Source organism: Hermetia illucens, chromosome 1, assembly GCF_905115235.1.
Source record: "Hermetia illucens chromosome 1, iHerIll2.2.curated.20191125, whole genome shotgun sequence".
In the NCBI taxonomy this organism is placed as follows: domain Eukaryota; kingdom Metazoa; phylum Arthropoda; class Insecta; order Diptera; family Stratiomyidae; genus Hermetia; species Hermetia illucens.
Window position 1 is genome coordinate 180,430,649 of NC_051849.1, and position 21,120 is coordinate 180,451,768.

The window sequence follows — 21,120 nt, forward strand, 5'->3', positions numbered from 1 at the left end:
AAGTCAAGGGTCTAATGTTTCAATAGTGCTGTTTTTGCGTTGGTTCGGAGTGACCCCTTTCTTGAAAGGTACTCAGAAGGCGTACGATTCCCGGTCAGTTACAAATTGCACTGTACGTCTGATCGTTTACTGAGGACAGTTGACGACAACTTTTTTTCTAGACGTAAGCCCTTGCCAGAATATATTAAGACCTGTTTGTACCGAGTTTAGTCGGGTGGTGTATCAAATGAAAGGTCTCAATGATTACTTTCCGAAACCGATTTTAGTTTTGACATTGGTGAGACAAGGGAGGAGTGCTGAGATCCGAAAAGGGCCAGTTACTTAAAGGACCGGTTCTCAGAAACTACCCAAGGCAAATATCTGCAAAAACAATGATGGTTCATGCATAGTATCTAGGCCTCAATATACTCTCCATATCGATACGTGTTTAAATAAAGTTAACAATAGTATATTACTATATTTATTATTGGTATGTTTTCTAGAAATTGATTGGGAACCTCCCTTAAGTTTGTCCTCATCAGTAATATAAGCTATACTATAGAGCATAATACTACCAAGTTTGGTAGAAATCGCTGTTACTTTTGCCAGATTCCTTGTATTCTGAGACTTTGAATGTTAGGTTCATACCCAGTGGTTTGGCAAATTAAATGCGTAAGCGTTACAAGCTAAATACAAAGCAAAATATCCGAATTTTTCCTTCCTCCTTTGAATCTGGGTTCATTTTTTCGTTTTCGTTTGGAGCTAGGCTAATATTATTTTCCTCCTTCCATTATTCCTTTTGTGTTAAAAGGGTAGTATAGGCCCCAGGGCGAAACGTGGATTGGTACCCACGATGGAGCATAAAACCTGGAAAATGCCCGCTGAATCAACACCAACAGCTCTACTATCCAACCCTATCTTCACCTCCACGTAGTGATCGCTGAGAGCTCTTTCTTAACGAAAAGCTGCGGATGGAGAACGATGAAGGCGAGTCTCCCGTGCCTAAAAACGGGACAAATTGTACCAACTGGTCCTCCAAATTGGGGGTTGGATAGGGCTGACAACCCTACACGGAAAACAACTTGTTACGAAGCCGCAACAGGAGCCTCGTACTGGGCGGATTACACAACGACGAACCCGGCAACGACAAAGGAATAATGATCTGCGCATTTTCTCATGGAACGTGCGCTCACTGTACAGAGATGAAGCAGCTGAGCAGCTAGCCGATACCTTGTCCCAATATAGGGATGATGTAACAGCGTTACAGGAGACGCGTTGGACAGGGACCGGTTTCCTGGAAAAGAGCCACTACACCATATATTCTAGTGGCCATCTAGTAAACCATGTGCTCGGAGTAGGTTTCCTACTGGCCTATGCTGACGATATTGACATCATGGGAGGAACGACCCGAGACGTATAAACTGCCTGCATCCAGATCGAGCAGGCGGCGCGAGATCTTGGGCTGCACATCAATGGAGGCAAGACAAAGCATATGGTGGCAACGTCAGTACCGAAAACCAACCAACCAACAACATCAAACCGCACTGGTCAAACGGGAAGAATCAAGATACTACAACTTTGAGACCGTTGATAATTTCTCCTATCTAGGGTGGAAAATCACAACCGATAACAGCTACGATGATGAAATCCGCGCACGGTTGTTGGCAGCCAACAGAGCCTATTTCAGCTTATAAAAACTGTTCTGCTCGAAACGTCTCACCATAGGACCAAAGTTCTCACTATACAAGACAATGATCTTGCCAGTCCTCATGTATTCCTCGGAGACTTGGGTTCTTAGCAAGAAAAATTGAGAACTCTTGGCCGCGCTCAAGAGAAGGATCCTCCCAAGAATTTTTGGCCCTACATGAGGATGACCCTACCTGAGGATGGACGATTCCGTAGCCTACATAACGACGAGATCTATGAGCGATACCATGACCGTCAGGTTATGGATAAAATGCGGCTCAATAGGTTACGGTGGGCGGGTCACTTAATCCGTATGGATGAGGATGATCCAGCCCGGAAAGTCTATAAGGGCAACATCTATGGTAGAAAAAGAAGACGAGGCAGACCATGCCTAAGATGGAGCGATGGCGTAGGTCAGGACGCCAGACAGCTTTTAGGGATATCGAATTGGTGGACTTCGGCGCACAATTGGGATGTCTGGAGTTCCTTATTAAGGCAGACGTAGATCGGATACCGGTTGTTGCGCCGTTGATGATGATGATTATTCCCTTTTTAACTTCCCAAATTTCATCCTGATTTCATAATTCAACAAACCATTACCAAACCGAGGATTCTGGCATCGGTCTTAATCAACCATCAGTCCATCAAACCATGCCAGACTAGCATTTTATTTGAAAATTCCCGTCAGTTTGATTCATAAGTTCATCAGCAATTACGTTTATACCGTCAGTAAAAATGATCGTATAAGGCCATCTTAATGCGTTCCATGTTGATTTCAATCATCCAAGCAGACTTTTTGTTGGTGCCCGAGTTCGGTCCGGTCTGATCGATTATCAAAGCTATCGATACGTTCAACGCTTTTTTGGGTCATACAGAAGGCGGTTACCATAGCAGATGCTGGTCAATTGTCATCTCGGCGTCAAAATATTTTCTAGCCCGTCAGAATCAAGCAGTTTTTACATCTTCTCTTTTCAATCGTGTGTAAGAATACTATTTTTGAAAAGTTGGGTTAGTAAATTTTGTGCCTTATTTTTCTTTTGTAGCTCTCAAACCTCGGAGAATTTATCGAGTTCAGCTTGCGCTGTAACCAAAAATGGTGTTCAGATATTTTATCCTTCATCGTATAGGTATTAATGTGATGGGGTTGGTACAGTATAGCATAAAATAGCACTTCTGATTGGTATGCAATAGCCCCTGCTTACCCAAGAGATTTTATTTAAAAAAAATGAGCTCTTATTGTCTGAAGAGCCTTGAATCCGGTGTAAGTATTATTCAACCCAACAATCATCAATGGACCACTTGTGTTTATTTTGAAAGTATTTTTTGTTTTATTTTTCCAATATTTTCCATGACTAACAGATGATCTAATCTTGTTAGCAGAAAGCAGGTCTGGAAATAAATTCATTGAGGAAACAATATTTCATCACCTTTTTCTGTATCGCCAAATTAATGAAAAAAAGTGATGGTTTTTGAGTAAAAAATTGGCAAACATATCAAATCAAGCCATTTTTACAAAATATCGTGAACAAACTGTTTGTTTTCAATTTGAGTGTTTAAAGCTTCAGAAATAGTGGAAAATACTTTCTATTTTATTTACAATTCATATTTGCCTTTTAGGAGCATGCACGATTGAATTGTGTAGCTGGTGAAGCAGAAGAAGGTTGACTGCAAAGTGCCTCTTGTATTTGATTAAGTCAGATGGTTCATTTCGAGAATCTCCATGAATATCTTTGCATTTTTCCATAGTTTTGCGAATTTTGTCCTCAAAAGTGAATAAGAAAAATTTGTATTTGGAGTCCAAAAAATGTTAATTAGATTTATCAATAGACCTAAACAATTGGTGAATCTAATGAGCTTTAGAAACGGTTTGGAATGGGGAATGGAATGTGGGCTCTAAATCGACCAAGAATGTTTCTAAACTCCAGTTCTTTAAAAGTTCTAAATTATACATTGAATTTGAATAGAAAGTAAGCTTTGAAACTAGGTGACGTATTCAATAAAATTTTATAAAAAGAACCAATCTAATATCTAGTTATATTTCGCTGAAATGGTCTTCAGATAAAATACTCGGATAATAATTTCAAAAACTGAGATTTGTGTAGATAAGGCCCGGGTTATTGCTTTTCAGAAAATTTATTGCATAATCCTTCGACACGCTATAAATGATAAACATAACCAAGTATGTCTTGGTAGATATGAATCAAAATATGTAGATTTCAAGTTGCCAACGATTTCAAATCAAAAGTTTCTAAAAAAATTCAACATTTTACGATTGTCTGGGGCCGTAACAGGCCGGGCCTAATAAAAGTGGAAGGACGCAGTTTAGGAAGTCTTCAACATTTTTAGGAACATATTGTTGAGGAAGGAAATGCTCTAAAAAGCCTTAATGTCTGTGAAAAGATATGAGTTTTATTTCACATTATTAGACCGAAATGATTTTCTTGGCCATAATATTGTTCAAGTTGACGTCACTCGGTCGTAAGCTGGGTTCAGATCAATTCGAAAGGTTTTCAAATCACCGTCTAGCAATTTTTTGGTCAAAATTTGAGTAAAAAGTGTTCGAACTGCTTTTATGTTATTTGCATCATTATGGGGAGTTAGCTCCTTGGAAGTCTAGTATTGCTGGATGAAGCCGCTATCAATATTTTTGTACTCATTACTTACATGACGAATTTTCGACTGAGAAAGTTTGGGTAGGCTAATGATCCTACTTATGCCCTCCCGATTTTCCAGTGAGAAAAAATCTTCTGAACCGTTGTATAATCTATGGTGAGTTGTACTCCACTAATTGCAGCCAACATTGTGAAGCGAAAAGCCACATCCTATTAGCAGCTTAGTCAGAAGACGTATTAGATAAGGGTGGATCTGTGTTAGCGACTTGTTTAGCACTTTTGCGTCCGACAAAAACTCAAATGCGTCAAGCTTGACACGTTTGGAAATGATGTGAGATCCGAAGACACCACCTAACGGAATTGTCTAGCAAAAAGCCAAGCAAGCACGCGTGCTTTGACCGAAATACCAACGAATTTAAATGGTCAATCTTCGCCACTTTTCTGAAAACATTATAGTTCTATACTCATGATCAAAGATAGTCTAGTTGCCTCCGTAGTGTATCCTAAATACTTGTCCTTTTAACAGTGTTAATAGTGTCTGTGAGCACTGTAAGTGTGGACTTCGTAAGGTGAATTGTCTTTTCCTTTGGTTTGTTAGTTAGTGTTTCCTGTTCACTCCTTATTGGAGAGAGAGATATATAGAGTATCCACAAAATTAGTACAAGTGATAAGAGAGACAAACACAGAACGAACACAACAGATTCGGATCCAGAGCAGCGAAATAGAGAGACTGACGCTCTACCTCCTCAACCATCGCACCGACAACGTGCGTTTGTTGGTGTAGTGTTTTTGGATCTTAGATCCCGTAAGGATCACCTTCCATAAGGTTTCAAAAAATGGACCTCTGTATCTAGAGGTTGAAATTTTTTCCGCCCTAACTTGTTCAAACTGTTTTTCCTTATATGTAATGACAATCCTTTTTGTTTACTCTATTGCTTGTTTTTAATTTTTTCCTTTCATCTAGAAAGAAGCTAATTACCTTCTTGCTTGTGAGAAAGTAAAAGGCGGTTTGATGATGAAATATTTGGTTGCATAATGGGAACTCTTAGGATAAGGTTCTATATATTTGGTCACTTTTAATATTTCATCTCTGTTGGTCGAGTTGGTTGAGCGTTTGTCTGTTAATCTCGTTGCCCTGGGTTCTAATATTGCTTTATCATGGCTGCTCGCGTCCGTCATTATGCTGCCCTGCTGCGGTGGGCCTATTCGCTGCACAGCACTAACTGTGATTATATAAAACAGCCTGTTTTCTGGGATAGTGGGTTAGATTGTTTGGCTACATGAATGGTACTGATTTTCACTCATTGCCACAATTATTAATGAAAAAAATAAATCAAAATTGGCATACAATGACCGAGTTGGCTGCCTCACCCTATAGATACCTTCAGGCTCAAATCCTATTTCATAATAATAAAAATGCAAAGCTCCAGTCAAAATGAAATGAATGAAATGGAATTTTTATATCTAGCCACAAACGTGACGCGATCTAGGGCCCAACTTGCTACTATCTATCGCCGAACGTAATCAATTCAATTAATCATTCAATTTAGATAGTAAAAACTCTCTTAGCTAGTCTTGGGACATTTTCTTAATTTCACAGACCGACTAGCTACTAGTAACAAGAGAGTGGACAATTTTTTGCTCTGGCATTTAGGGCTTTTTGGCATGCTTTTCTTGCATGTGTTACTATTTAGGTAAAGGGTGTCCTCAGAATACTTCAAAATCATCTTGTTTTTAGTTGCGTTTCATTTTCGCGTTTGCGAATATCTAAAACACAGCTACCGTTTAGTGTCCGTAGCTTTGATCGGTCTATCATGGTGTGTGCTAGACATTGTATCTAGTTGTCCTTATCCTATTCCTTTCCCATAGTGTAGTCTCTTTACCAATAATTTCTAGCTTTTGGATTCTCATTTAGTCAAACATTTATAACGTTCCCTTCTTTATTTAAGTAAAATTTTTTTTGTAAAATTCGCCAGTCCTTCAACAATTACCTCTCTTCTCTCCGGTTCCAAACAGGGATTGTATGCAATTGGAGGTCCATATATGTAGGTGAGTCATGAGATGCGAAAGCAGGGGCGGGGCTCCATATCGCAAGCCTCAATAGCAACTGACAAAAGGGGTATCAGATGAAGACATTATTAGCAAGGAAAACAATTTTACAAACTCAATCTCATGATTTTGGTGACTAATTTTCGTCACGAAAGATAACGCTGTATTCACTATGGTTTGCTGGCCGTGATGCAGCAGGCGAATTCTCCATGACCTAATGGAGTGATCAGATCCGAGTCTGCACGGAGATTCATCTGAAGTGGCTTCGGTCACGAAACTATGCCAGGGGTATACTAGTACCATGGGAACCGGGGTAGCAGCTGAATTCTCATGTTTCAGGAGAAATCCTGGAACATGTGAATTCCGCTCGTTTTTTTTTAAGTTGGCTACCTTGTGTCATCTTCATGGAGGCGTTCAAGCGAACAAGAGACCTTTGGACCTCAAACGTGGTGTTGCGGTTCAACTCGGGTGCCGTACTCCAAAGTTCGGTAGAGATTTAGGTAGGTTTTGCACCCACCAGTATGAATAAACTGAGCCACGTACTCAGTATAGACGGGTGCCGTTGTGCATGTCTCAACGGAACTCTGATTGGGGTTACGAAATCAATCCGTGTCGAAAGAAGATCGTGGGATTAAGTCCATCGGGCAAGTACTCATGTAAAACCCTAGGAGACGTAACGTAACGTAACGTCCATTAAAAATACGGCTAATCGATAAAGATAATTTTATAGCCAAAGTGGAGGTCCTGTTCCAAACGCTCTGAAACCCAGTCAGCGAAAAAGCGACTTTATCTACGATCATTTACTTTGAACTCTTCTATCACACTCAAGCTGGGGTCTATGACAAGCGAAGGTCTTGTGTGATTGCCTCAGATTCTTCTTCATCCTACCACGAACAGCGACGTCGTCGTGGTCTCGAATATGATCAACAAATGTTGGAGAATTGGCTGGGGCAACCACATCTGTCGCAAAATGGAGACAACGTGCATACCGTTTTTACCGAACGCTTATATCGATAATTGATCATTTATAACATTTTGGCGTGATGCTGAATCGTATAGTTTGCTATAGCGATTGGACATCAATGATCGAATAATAGGCAAAAGATTTGACAGATGCGACTAGAACTTCACGGCCGCTACACACTAGAAAAATCCTGAAACCAGCAATTTTCGCCAGATCTTTCCACATTATCTTCTTGAAGATCCCAAGCTCTATTGCTTTTGCCATATACCAACAATTTTACTTGACAGATTTTGCTGTAGCAATTAAAACAGCCAAAGGTTTATTGTAATTTTACAAAACCAGCACTGAAGAAGCAGTCATGTTGTGTCCGAAACACGTGTCTGCTATCTTTAAATAAATAAAATCTACAGTTAAACTGGAAACTTTTCCTTTTAACAGTTTTACTTAAAAAGAATCCTTTCGACGATTTTCATAAAATGAGCAGTTTCTGGAGGCTTGATTGTTACTGAACTGTGAAAACCTTAGAATATTTTATCACCATTAGGTGCACAATAGCTAATGTCTCATCTTGGTTTACTTCTAAATCCTCTTCCAACCATTTTCGATGCTGCGATGTTGTTATAAGTTGCTGAATCTGTATTAATCGTCTGCTCGTTGTCGTATTCTGGTGGCCTTCTTTCGTTCAACATGACTGGGCTATTTTATTTTTGTCAATTTTTTTCAAGCTGACACTCGTGGTTCATCACGAATACCATAAAATTGCTTATTTTGTCGAATCAGCCATTGTTTTCCGACTGAGTTGCTTAAGTGTCGGTTTATCGATGTCATTGCATCGAATTCAAATTCCGATTCGTCTTAGATGTTTGTGCTTGCCAATTTACTTGTCTCGCTTCTGTGGGTTTATTGCTTGAACATTATTCTCGTCCGCCCAGTCGCTCTCTATGGCTCTGAGTGTTGGCCGACTATAAAAGACAATCAACGCCGTTTCGCGGTAATAGAGACGAAGATGTTGCCTTGGACTAGTGGTGCAACATACGCTGATCACATTCGAAACGAAGATATCTGCGATTGATATGGGGTTGCACCGATTGTGGAAAAATTCCGAAAAAGGCGTCATCGATGGTGTGGTCACTTAATTCGCGCTAACTAGAATAGATTAGTGTGAACGTCGACGGAAAGTGACCAAAAGATCGGCCGAAGCAACGCTGGTCTGATACGCTGGATGGTGATTTGAAAGCCTCACGATTGCATCCAGATCATACCTCTGATAGAAGAAATGACGGAACTGATCACTACGAGCTGACCCCGCTTGTGAACGGGAGATGGGCTAAAGAAAAAGAAAATGAGCGATATTCTTTGTCTACTACCTTTTTTTGGCACCCTGAGAGGTTTACATAAAAACAATCTCTTGTTGTATTCTGTTTTGGATCTTTTTGATGTTTGGTCAACCTTCATTCTGAATACTTATCGTTTTTTTTTTCTACATCTGCTATTTGATTTCCCTTTGCATTCCATTTGTTATCCAGATATGGTAAAACCCTCTGTGATATGAAGAGACCGAGAGGTTATTTAGAGTTATCTTATAGGTCTGATTTTGTCAGTGGCTGGAACAACACATATCAAATTGTTGCTATAGTATAGTAGAAAAGGTGCTGCACTCACTGTGCACATATCAGAGGATAATTAGATTCGAAAAAGGACTTATGACAACGGCAGAATCATAAGTCAGACAACCAAAGAATATAGACAAAGAAATTAGTGGTATTGTGGTAAATAAAATTGAACAAATTGAACAAATCAACGTTGAAAATTTGTGCATATGAATAAGAATTTTGTCGTATTGTATTCATCCTGTCGCATCGTGGTTTAAATGTTGTTTTTTCAGATGTCAAAAGGTCCTTATAAATTAAAAAAATATTATTAAAATTATGTTGGGTTTTTAACCGGAATTTGTTGAATTATATGAAGTATCTTAGAATCCTCCGAAGAATTTTTGGCTCCCTACATAAGGATGGACGATTCCATAGTCTACATAACGATGAAATCTATGAGCGATACCATAACCGTCCGGTTGTGGATAAAATCCGGCTCAATAGGTTACGGTGGGCGGGTCACTTAATCCGTATGGATGAGGATGATCCCACCCGGAAAGTCTATAAGGGCAATAGAAGACAGAGAGGACAAGGCAGACCCTGCCTGAGATGGAGTGATGGCGTCGGTCAGGACGCCAGACAGCTTTTAGGGATGTCGAATTGGTGGACCTCGGCGCAAAACCGGGGCAGGCCTCGATCGGATATCGGTTGTTGTGCCGTTGATGATGATAATCTTAGACTAGCACTTTCTCATCTCTCATATTATATTAGGGATGAGTTCTAGAGAAACAGAATAAATAATACGATAATAAATTTGAAGTTGAAATGAAGGCAACAGAAAAATATAGCTGAATCGTCTGCTTTGAAGGATTCTGGTAATTTGGACGGGAGACTGTGTAAGTCACATTAAAGTTGGTATACGTTATCAGAAGACGTTGTGTTCAGAGCTAGGATGTAGGGGCAATTCGTCGCAACTGAGTTTGCAATGTCAGCTTAACGGTATGGAACTTTAAATATACTTGCCTTTCTGTTATGAATATCAATCAACACGGATTTCATTAGATGTCATTATGGGGACCAAGCTGGTAGGAGTTATCCTTCACCTAGTTACCTATCTACATATGTGAGTTCTTTTTCAAAGCAACGAATAATCCCACAATCTCAATTATAATATAAAATGAATCTTTTCACATTCATATGATTACACCAATTCACCCAACGTCTTTCTGTTATTTCCTATTCTCACTTTTCCTTCTATTAACTTCTGAGATCTCGTCTCTCAGCCTCAAATCTTCTCATGCGATACAAGAAACTGATACTTAAATCCGATTAGAAGTTGAATCGAATTCTTTACATGTACCTGCATTGATAATAGAATTTATGATAATTTCATAGAGAAGTTTGTGCCAGATTCTAAATGATCTAACTCAGATAAAATGGCGACAAGTTTGCCGCGTCACATATGGACTTGGAATGGTGAAAGTTTAGAACGAATCAAATTAATTTATCTCATACGACGCCGTTTTGGTGGAAATTTATTCAATTTGAGCGTGTGAAATGCATCATCAGTTTCACTGAAATTTTATAATTTATTTACTCTGGATTCGTGTGAAAGTATTGTGTCGCTGAAAATAACAATGTTTGGGGCCGGGAATTCTGAGCAATGGCAAATAGAGAGATGATGGGATTTGAATGAATTGAGTGATATCTTTTTTATTATGCATGCATATGAATGCTATTCTTGTTTGGTTTTAAATTTAAATGACTCATAAAGCTTTTCATAAAATTCTGGATGATGACGCAAATGGATATATTTAACGTTCGTAGGACATCGGTTGACCTAAATTGGCAATTATTGGGCTAACAGGTGAGACTTCGAATAAAAGTTTCAGTAGTATCGTTGGCTCGCATCACGAACTTGCAAATAATCCCGAATCGTAGTTTCCAATAATATTTTAAAATGATTGCAGATAATACAATCAATACTATCCCAGTTTTTAATCATATTTAAATCTTTGGGCCTTTCAGTCTTTTCAGTAAAATCCTTACTTGTGTACTCACATATTCTTCCTTCTTCTTTGAAATATAGTATATGACTTACCTGCAAAAGAAAAAGATGAATTTTTATTAATTACTTAAATATAATTATTGCTATGTAACTATAAAGGAAATACGGTGAATAAAATGGAAGTAAGCAACAATGTGCTGGCTTAAGTGTAGTCAGAGAAATCTGTATCTTGCTCGTAAGATTCGCTCCGCTTCTCACGGTTAATATTTGTACAATTTTTAATTTATTTATTTATTTATTAACGGTCAATAAACAGAGTAAACTCCAGTTACTTATCGGCCTCAGGAGGAGGAAAAATTCCTATGCTTAAAACCTGTGCTGAAAACTACTGAAAAAAGAAAAATGTAAGGAGCCAAACTGTTGGACGCTATAACATCGATAAAGTCCTGGAATCAGGGAAGAAATAGAATTCGAGCTCCGCGAAGGGTACGTTGAAAATGTCTGCGTTGCGTATATTATAAAACGCAGGACGTCGGGTGATAACGTTAATGGCGGAACTGTCCATCAGATCCAAGGAAAGTCGGGAAATCAGAAGCTGAACGCTGGAATTTGTCAGCAGCACGTAATATATGTATATATTATGTGCAAATATTCACTTTCGGGTGATATTGACATCCAAAGTCTTCAATTTTCACAGAAGCGATAACTTTGACTTATTATAACTTTGTCAGTAATAGTGTGATTTCCACCAAACTTGGTAGGATCATGCTCTATGTTATACCCTACATTGTTTATGGTGATGATGGGGAGGGGTTTGCAGCCAATTACAACAATTATAGTAATATACTATTATCATCTTTATTTAAAGATTTTCGGACCCTAGCCACCATATAGTGGCAGCCTCTTGATTTTTTTTTCAGATATTTCGGTTGAGTAGTTTCTGAGAATGGGTCCGTTAAAGAAATGATCATTTTCGACCCCCCGCACTACCAACCTTTCCAAGAATTGTCAAAACTAACACCGGCTTCGGAAAGTACTAACCGATACCTTTTATTTGATACCCCACATGACTATATTTGAAGAAAAAATTGATACCCTCTTTTGCATGTATGGGGACCTCCCCTTAAAGTTAATGTAGAATTATGTAAGTCACTGTATGTACGAGCGTCCACGTTTCCACCAAATTTGGTGTGAATCGCTACAACCGTCTCCGAGAAAAATGCGTGTGACGGACAGATAGACAGACAGTAAACCGATTTTAATAAGGTTTTGTTTACACAACCTTAAAAATGAGCATAAATCTAGACAGGTTCTACGCTGTTATAGAAAAGGGTGGTTGAAAAAGCGAAGGCGGGAGGGTTGGTTCACATAGGGAACGAGTGAAATTACATGCTCGAGGATACTTCTAACAATGGAGTTGAGGAGAGGTAAGGAATGTTGAATGGAGTCAAAATCAGAGGACGAGCACTTCTTGCCATGGAGTTGGTGAAGTCGAGCAGGTTGGAGGAAGTGGCCCTGCGTTTAATAAAGCCGTCTGGCTCTTTCATTATGAGGTAACCAAAGTGAGCGGACAACCAGTCAGTGACATACCTTTCCAAGATTTTGGAACAGGAGAAGAGGAGCGATATGGAACGGTAATTCTCAGCAAGAGTGCAATTGCCACATGTTTCCACAGGTTAAGAAAATGTTCTCTTCGAGGCTCCTTTTGAAAGTAATGGAGAGGGCAACTCAAAGGGACTGACCAGTTTCAAGCAAAAAGAGATGAGGAAGACCGTCGTGACCAGGGCCAACATTGGTGTCAAGCTTGCCAATAAGGTACTCGACAAGGAGAAGGGTGGTAAGAGAAACGGAGCCGTTGCATCTAATAGTGGGAGAGAAGAAGAGTGAGGAGAGGGAGGATAATCTGAGGAAAAGCGGCAGAGTAAATCTCAAGTGTATTGGGGGGCGTTAGAAGAGGAGCCAGAGAATTTAATGAAAAGAGGAGATGGCTGACGCGATTGCGAAAGTTGCAAATATGGTGAGTGACTCTTCAACACTGGCCAGATAGTCCTTTATGGACTTAAGTGTTAAATATTTGACTAAGGAACGCAGTGTTTTGAAAAAAATGAAGTCAGCATAGATTCCGGAAGCCAGAAACTTCTTCCTTACAGTGAGTTTTGGAAGAAGTTTTTTATGGACTTGTGGTGAACTAGATTCAGTAATAGAGGAGAGGACGTAACAACGAAGAAGAATGGAATAGAAGGTGCTGAGCGCTTGGTCACATGTTGATGGAGAGAGGAAGGAGGCCCAGTTGATTGTCGTCAGGGGTAAGTTCAGACCTTCGAAACTTGGCAGGCTTGCGCCCGACAGAGGAGTGGAGTCAGGTTATTTGACCATCAGACCCAAGAGCAGAATGATGGTCATCAGGAACAACGTAGAATGGGGCCTGAGGGAATGAGAGAAGCAACGAGTGGGAAGGCTGGGGGAAGACAAGATCAAAAGTTTGATTTAAGTGATTTCTGGAAAGATTAAATTGGATGGCGGCACATGTGTTCATGAAAGCGCATAAGGGAAGAATGGGGAAAATTATTGGGGTAGGGAAGGAGGGCCGAGAATAGTGGGCCAAGAGAGCATAGGAAGGTTAAATTCGCCGCGGAGAATGCAAGGAAGAGAGGAGAATAAAACGGTTAGGGCTTCAGATAATTTGTCGAAGAAATTATCGTATAGGAAAGGGGGACTGAGGCAGGCAGTAGATACACAGGGTATGTTAAACGGCATACGTTTGGCGGAATAACTCATCATCATCATCATCATCAACGGCGCAACAACCGGTATCCGGTCTAGGCCTGCCTTAATAAGGAACTCCAGACATCCCGGTTTTGCGCCGAGGTCCACCAATTCGATATCCCTAAAAGCTGTCTGGCGTCCTGGCCCACGCCATCGCTCCATCTTAGGCAGGGTCTGCCTCGTCTTCTTTTCCTACCATAGATATTGCCCTTATAGACTTTCCGGGTGGGATCATCTTCATCCATACGGATTAAGTGACCCGCCCACCGTAACCTATTGAGCCGGATTTTATCCACAACCGTACGGTCATGGTATCGCTCATAGATTTCGTCATTGTGTAGGCTACGGAATCGTCCATCCTCATGTAGGGGGCCAAAAATTCTTCGGAGGATTCTTCTCTCGAACGCGGCCAAGAGTTCGCAATTTTTCTTGCTAAGAACCCAAGTTTCCGAGGAATACATGAGGACTGGCAAGATCATAGTCTTGTACAGTAAGAGCTTTGACCCTATGGTGAGACGTTTCGAGCGGAACAGTCTTTGTAAGCTGAAGTAGGCTCTGTTGGCTGACAACAACCGTGCGCGGATTTCCTCATCGTAGTTGTTATCGGTTGTGATTTTCGACCCTAGATAGGAGAAATTGTCAACGGTCTCAAAGTTGTATTCCCCTATCCTTATTCTTGTTCGTGCTTGTGTTTGACCAGTGCGGTTTGATGTTGTTGGTTGATTCGTCTTCGGTGCTGACGTTGCCACCATGTATTTTGTCTTGCCTTCATTGATGTGCAGCCCAAGGAATAACTCATACAGTGAGTAAATCGAAGATGGAAAAAGAGGAGGAAAATGTGGTTCCGTTTGGTAACAAATTAAAACACATCACATTATAATTCACTTCCTTTTAATGTTCTTCTCCACAATTACCAATCTATTCACTCTGGTTGCTTTGAAACTCCAACTGGTTCCCGCTACCATGCTTGAAGATTGCATCTATGTGGTGGCTTGTGTGTGTGGCCTAGGAAATCCTAGTTTTACTTTTGCCAGATCACAGAAGTGAATACCACAAAACAAAAATTGTGATTGAACATAGACAGGTTGTTTTCTCGGTTATTTTCGGAGATGAACGGTTGTCTTCCGGTCGGACAACTATGAAACTTCGATACCCACAATATTCTACGTTTGTTCTAGAAATGAACCTGTCCGCCCGTGTATGTCAAGACATCTGTCGTGGTGCTTTTGAACCGGTTTCTGGTTTCTGCTGGAAGTACTGGAAAGTATTGAAAAGTGAGAAAGAATACTGAGGTACTGATGAACTTCGAAAGGTCTTAAATTTAGTGCTTTTGGTACTAAAAAGTCAACACTGTCTATCATGCAATCAGGTTTCTATAATGAATATGCCGTGTGTTGGAATCCTAAGGCAGATAAAAGTGAATATTAGAAAATTTATTTAAGTTAGAAAAGGCAGGTGGGCGGGCCGTACATTTTCTCGAAGCTTAGTTCGCTGATAAGGCTTGATGACCAATTGCGGCCAGAAAAAGATTGGGTGGTAGCGTCGAAGTCATGGGGATATGTGACTTTGAAGCAGGTTATCACTCGGTCGGTAGAGCCATCCTTCGTCAGCTTTACACACACAAAAGAAGGCGAAGTTGAGTTGGCCCTACCTCATACCTATGTATATCAGAATATCATCGGAGTAAGCTAGCCTCGGCACGAATGATTGTTTCGGTGGTGAGGCAACGTCCAGCTGTAGGGCGGTTCTTTTGGGCTAGCAGCGATTCCTCTCATACATATTTTTAAAAAATCCTGTCGAGTTTACTGGAATGAATGAGAAACAATTTTTAAGCGATTAAATGTACACAGTCTTAACAGGGTCGTACTAACATGGAAATGTAGTACCTGAAAATTCGCTATATTAGTGGTTAGTTATCTTACTTATCTTTCAATGTCGCGAGGAAAAGTTCAGAAGAAGTTTTTATTCAAAAGTGGGGATTGCAGGAAGAAAGAAATGCGGAAACATTCATAGATCCTGAAAAATAATCGAAATGGACGCCGTTGTGGCTAATAAATAATACTGTAATACAAAAAATAAACTTTGCCAAGCATCGATATTGTCCGTTCGAAAATACTATCGGGTACACGACTTCGCCTAGCACGTTCTGTGTCTAAACTGTCGGTTTTGGACCTCATAACTTGAAGACAGGGATTTATGGTTCTGTAGACGTTATCGGATAAGCATGAATCGAAGCGGGATTAGTGGCTACAATGATTCTCTTTGAAATATCAGAACTTGACTAGATGGAGCTTTTTCTGGGCTATATGTTAGGAAGGGATTTTTTTTATCTTACGTCCTTAGGTTGTTCTGATTGTGAAAACTTCTCTAAATCAACACTGAGGTTGGCAGGAAACGTACAAAAGTTAGTTAAGCCAATTAAGCAGCCAAGTGGAGAAATCTTTCAGGTAGGTAACCGACGTCATGTTATGGTGACATGAAATTTTTTGATTGCAGGAACTTGGACTAAACTATAGATTTATCTGAAGTGGCCTTTCACATGAAGCCTCACTGGAGATTATCTGCTGCCATGACAGCTGGTATAGGAGGAGGAGGAGGGATCAGATCGATTTTTGTACGACTCGCCCCTTGTTTTGTGTCCATGTATATCACGGGCAGAGTTTATTGTGGGGTCTGCGTCGGGGTGTTTGAGGATGAAACCACTTAATTACGATTACGAGGTTTTCGCATCCCCTAGTATGAAAACTGAACCTGCACTATGTTATTGTGGCACGAAAGGGAGCCTCTGATTGTGGTCGCAAAGTTAGTGCATATAGGAAAAGGGTCGTGGCTTTACGCTTATATGGCAGGCATTAATATTTACCACGGACCTTATGAGGCAATGGTTTTGTACTCATGTCGACCGGGACATGAAATACGGGAGAACTAATTGTCATCAACCTCATACCATACGGGTTCAGACCCTTTGCTAATTGCATGTTGAAATTACGTTATTAATATCCCAGTCCTTTATTAGTGCAATTCTGCCGTGATCAGATTTTTATTTCAGAAATATATTTTTCTTGATGTTGGGAGCAAAAGCTTGCGATAAGAGCAAAACAGCTTCAAACAGCTCAATTGTTCATTATGTTAGGTCTACTCGAAGTAAAGGGTCAATACCCAATACTTGCATTATCCAAGAGCTGCTGTCTTAGAATTCAAAGGACAAAGTACCATAACCTCCCGTTTTCAAGTTGTAGAACTATTCAGGGAAAACGTACTCATATATATATTTGTGAATTACACTTTATGATTTTACCGTAATTTCATGGCTTAGACACTTTTTTTGACAAAAGATTTGGTGTCAAAAAGTGAAGAAATTGGCACTCGCCTCCGAAAGTTCAGTAGGTTGAATAAGCTAAGCCGAGATTTCTTCAACAAAAGATAAGGCGGACATTTGCTTGTTGACTTTCAAATTATACTACTTCATTATCAGAATGTAATTTTGTATCAGGGTACTCATTGACAGCTAAACCGATTGATGTTTGACATCCAGTCTGTTAGATATTCCTCTGCCATGAGCGGGATTTGAACCGCCATTTTCCGTTGCGGCAGCATAATGCTAAGTCATCTGGACAATATTTGGACTTACAAAATTTAAATCGGACATAGCAGAATACCAATGCCCGGACACAATGCAGAAAATGCATACAATGACAATGGGGATGTTGACTTGGATCAGATAGGTGCAAACATTTACCATCTGTCATCTATGATACTAGCCACTATGTCAAAACAACGCTTGCAAGGGAAATGAATGACCCAAATCTTTTGGATAGTTAATGATTTCTACATCGGTATAACTACATTAAAACACTTCAGCATTCCGTCTATAGTCGAAAAAATCAACTGTCAAGTTTTTGAAACGGATGACCTGGTATTCATATTTATGCATGTTAACATCTTTATATAGTAGCCCACATACAAATCTTCATTGGCCGAGCGAATTTCATCCGAGTAGATTTAAATTATACCGACATATGCAGACTCGAGGCCTTCTTTTGTTCACACCGGACCTTCCGGCAATTTCCAAATCTCCGTCATCCATCGATGACTCTCCGAAAACTAGACATTTGTATATTCCATATTCAATACACATGGAACACATCATGACATTCAGTCTCTGCAACTCCTTTCAGGTCGCATCACCTAAAATTCAATCCAAATTTCTGCAAAATACTCATATCCGTTAGGGATTTCCCTCCGTTGAATATATAAATTTTTTAGCATAAATTTTTCATTTCTTACGAAGGATCATATGATGTTCAGGATAACATGTTGTAGAGCATTCACTCTGATTATATTGGGGGCTATTTGAAGGCTTACCCAGGCCTGGAACTAGTGGACAAGGGGTTCGATACCTGTGTGACAGGCAGGCATCGTCTTTTGTTAGTGTCCTGATTTTCCATAGTTGAGTCGTCTCATTCGGTCTTTGTCATATATTCGTCTCCGTTTCAATATTCTAAGTTGAAATGAAAATTTTCCCCAATTTGTCGGATGCAATGATGATGGGTTGGGAGATGGATTTTATGGTAGACTGGAGCGGTTGGAAGGATTCCATGTTGACAGATTTCTGTGGATTTGCATTCGTGATAAGGAAGCAACCCGAAAGATTGGTCAACACCTAATTTTAGATCACACAATGGAGTTAATTGAAGAGCTGTAGAACAAATTCAGTCTACGAATTTTTGACAGATCCTTGGTTAACCATTTCCAGGATACTTCACTTTAAATTTTCCGACATTGATTAAAAATATTTGGCATAAAATTCTTCTCCTCATGATTCGAAAAAAAATGTTAGTAGCCGTCAAATTCCACACATTCTTCTGAATATTATCTCAATAATTCAGCTCACATATGACGTACATGCACACGAATAATAGCATTAAATTTTGCAGTCCAAGTCAATCCCCTTTTGGATCCTTTCGACACCAAATTGCTGGTACTTCCCGAGTCAAGTCTATGGATTACACTAAACGTATGATGATGATAAATGGGGATTTATTAGAGGAATTATTACGCTTTCCAGTGAAACGTAAAAGATATAGCTTTCGTCGATAATTGGATAGAAATTGTTTGATTCGGGCGCAACAATCTGACAAAGCTGGATGAAAAAATATTGGTGGACATATCAAAGTTAATTTATTATATTTATTTGATTTGCAGCGGATATCAAGAGTCCGATGGTATATTATGTACTCTCCTCTGGGAGGTAAGGGGGAGATTTCCATAAACTCGAATTGATACAATTTGTGAATGGATTTTTTTTGGGTTTGTTTGGATAAAATGGCGATGACTGTTGGCAGAATATGAATTTATTCAATTTGCAGATTATCTGAATTTGAACGGAAATATGTTATTTTATTTAAATATTGCTTTTTGCTAGTTGGATAATAACTCAATTATTTTAATTACATTATTTTCTGTTTGCGAAGGCTCTCTTGAATTAATAACAATAGTGATGTGTAATGACGCATTTGGACAAGCCTCATAATCCATTAATAAAAAATTAAACATTAAAATTATTTTAAAATACCCCCAGTGTCACCCTTGTTTTTAAGGTTTTTTTTTAAAGCAAAACCTTATTAAAATCGATTCACTGTGTGCATTTACTGTTACTATTCCATTAAGCAAAGTAGGGCAAGAAATTCGTGGGGAGCGTTTGCCTTTCACTTTCGATATTATTGTCTTATAGGCGCCACCCCCCCGTGTCAGGTCCTTACACAGTCGCTTCACGTATTTGCTTTTTTTTATTATGGCCACATGTAATTTCTTCCAAGCGCTTTGGTATTCTTCATGTAACTGCTCGTATCCAGATCGGTTTCTATTTCGCTGACTGCGCCTTCTGGCCTTGAGGCAGGCTTTGCGACATTCTCCGATTTCAGAGTTCTACCAAAAGTTCGGAACTCGCTCCTGGGATACAACATAACTTGGTATGGAGGCGCCACATGCTCGCCGCAACTTTTCGCCGATCTGTAAAGCTTCATCTTCAAGCGCTGTATTTTGCTGCAGAACTTCTTCAAAAATCTCCTCGTCAAACCTCCTCCTCGTGCCCACCTTTCAGCTATCGTCCGAGGCACGATTTCAAAAATGATGGCCTGGTGGTCGCTATGTGTATATTCTTCACTGGCATATCTGGAGATCTTTAGCTAAAACATCGCTAACAAAAGTGACATCTATCAAGGACCCCATTTCTTTCTTTCAGAAAGTGTTTACGCATCCAGACGATTCAGACGTGCGTTCGTTTTTCGGTGGCCCCATTCTTCAGTCCATGCGTTGAAATTGCCAGCCACTATCTTAGGGCTATGGTTGTTTCCATCCATTGCTAGCCTCTCCAGCAAAGAATGGAACTCCCCTCTCGTAAGGCTTGGAGCCGTATAACAGCTGTAAATAGATATTCCCCATATTTTTGTTCTAGTGAAGCCACTCTCGAAAATCTTCGTAGTTCCTTCTATGGCTCGATTTTCGCGTGTCCATTTTGTTTTCCAATACCGTCTGGGAGAGCTGGTCCTAAGCCGCTTGGCAATGGTTCAGGTTTAGCTGTAGGAACCTCATTAGCGCATAGTGTCGATCGCCTTCCTAAACACCGGACATGTGCATCGTGTACGCTAGTACATTTTTTCGCCACGTGCGTTCTTTTCAGAGTTATCTGCTCTCATAGTCGGCAGACGACCCAACCAATCCGAACTTCACTGGCAATGATAGCCCTTTTGGCCGCTTCAAGGGTTTGACTTAGTTTGTGAGCAATTTGTGTGCCGCCATTTGCCTTCTTTATCCGTAGAATATCTCGCTCCTGGATCGACTGTATTCCCAGCTGGGATCGTAGGGCTTGACAAATTTCTTCCTTCGTTGTAATCTCGTCCAAGTCTTTATACTTCATACCCACGATTTTTATTGAGCTTCACTTCTGCTGCCTCACCAAGTGACGACTTGATTTTTTCTGCAAGTCTTCTGACTTGTGTTCGCCTGGTTTAAATTCCAGCAATAGGTCGCCTTTCTGCGTTCGCCTAGCTCTATTAACGAGGTGTGTGTTTTGACCTTACGCAGAATCTCAGCATACGTGAGTTCACTTTTTTCGTTATTACTAGCGCATCGGGCCGGCTTCCATTCTGTAGCTTTTACTTCTTTTCCACCTTAGTTCAAGTGGAACCTTCATTGCAATTACCGTCTTTCGTCGTAGGGTTTGATAGTCTTTCGTGTGCTTGCTTACTTATTTGCATTTTGCGTTTTTGGCTGCGTTGAGGATATTCCGTTTCCTCATTAGATTCTCTCAGTCTTTTACGGAGCTCCGGAGCTTCCTTTGTGCCCAATATACGTTGTGCATCCTGTCCGCCTGTCTGTCTATCACACCCGATTTATTCTAAAATGGCTAGCCCGATTGTCACGAAAAGTAAGTGGCGCCATTTTGTGTTAAGTTTAAGGGGG

At 40.1% G+C, this 21,120-nt stretch overlaps 2 protein-coding genes and 1 long non-coding RNA gene across 6 annotated transcripts in view; 2 read left to right on the top strand and 1 right to left on the bottom strand.

The window, feature by feature from the left end:
• The window catches only part of LOC119646844 (rab3 GTPase-activating protein catalytic subunit), a 477,376-nt gene that overhangs the window by 136,411 nt on the left and 319,845 nt on the right, over positions 1-21,120 (top strand). The window lies entirely within an intron of this gene.
• Positions 1-21,120, bottom strand: part of LOC119646843 (vasorin) — a 395,527-nt gene that overhangs the window by 97,824 nt on the left and 276,583 nt on the right. The gene's annotated exons all lie outside the window — the stretch shown is intronic.
• Positions 2,580-3,643, top strand: LOC119646846. Its single transcript, XR_005248781.1, has 3 exons — positions 2,580-2,646; positions 2,709-2,926; positions 3,283-3,643. It is a non-coding gene; the product is annotated as an uncharacterized LOC119646846 (long non-coding RNA).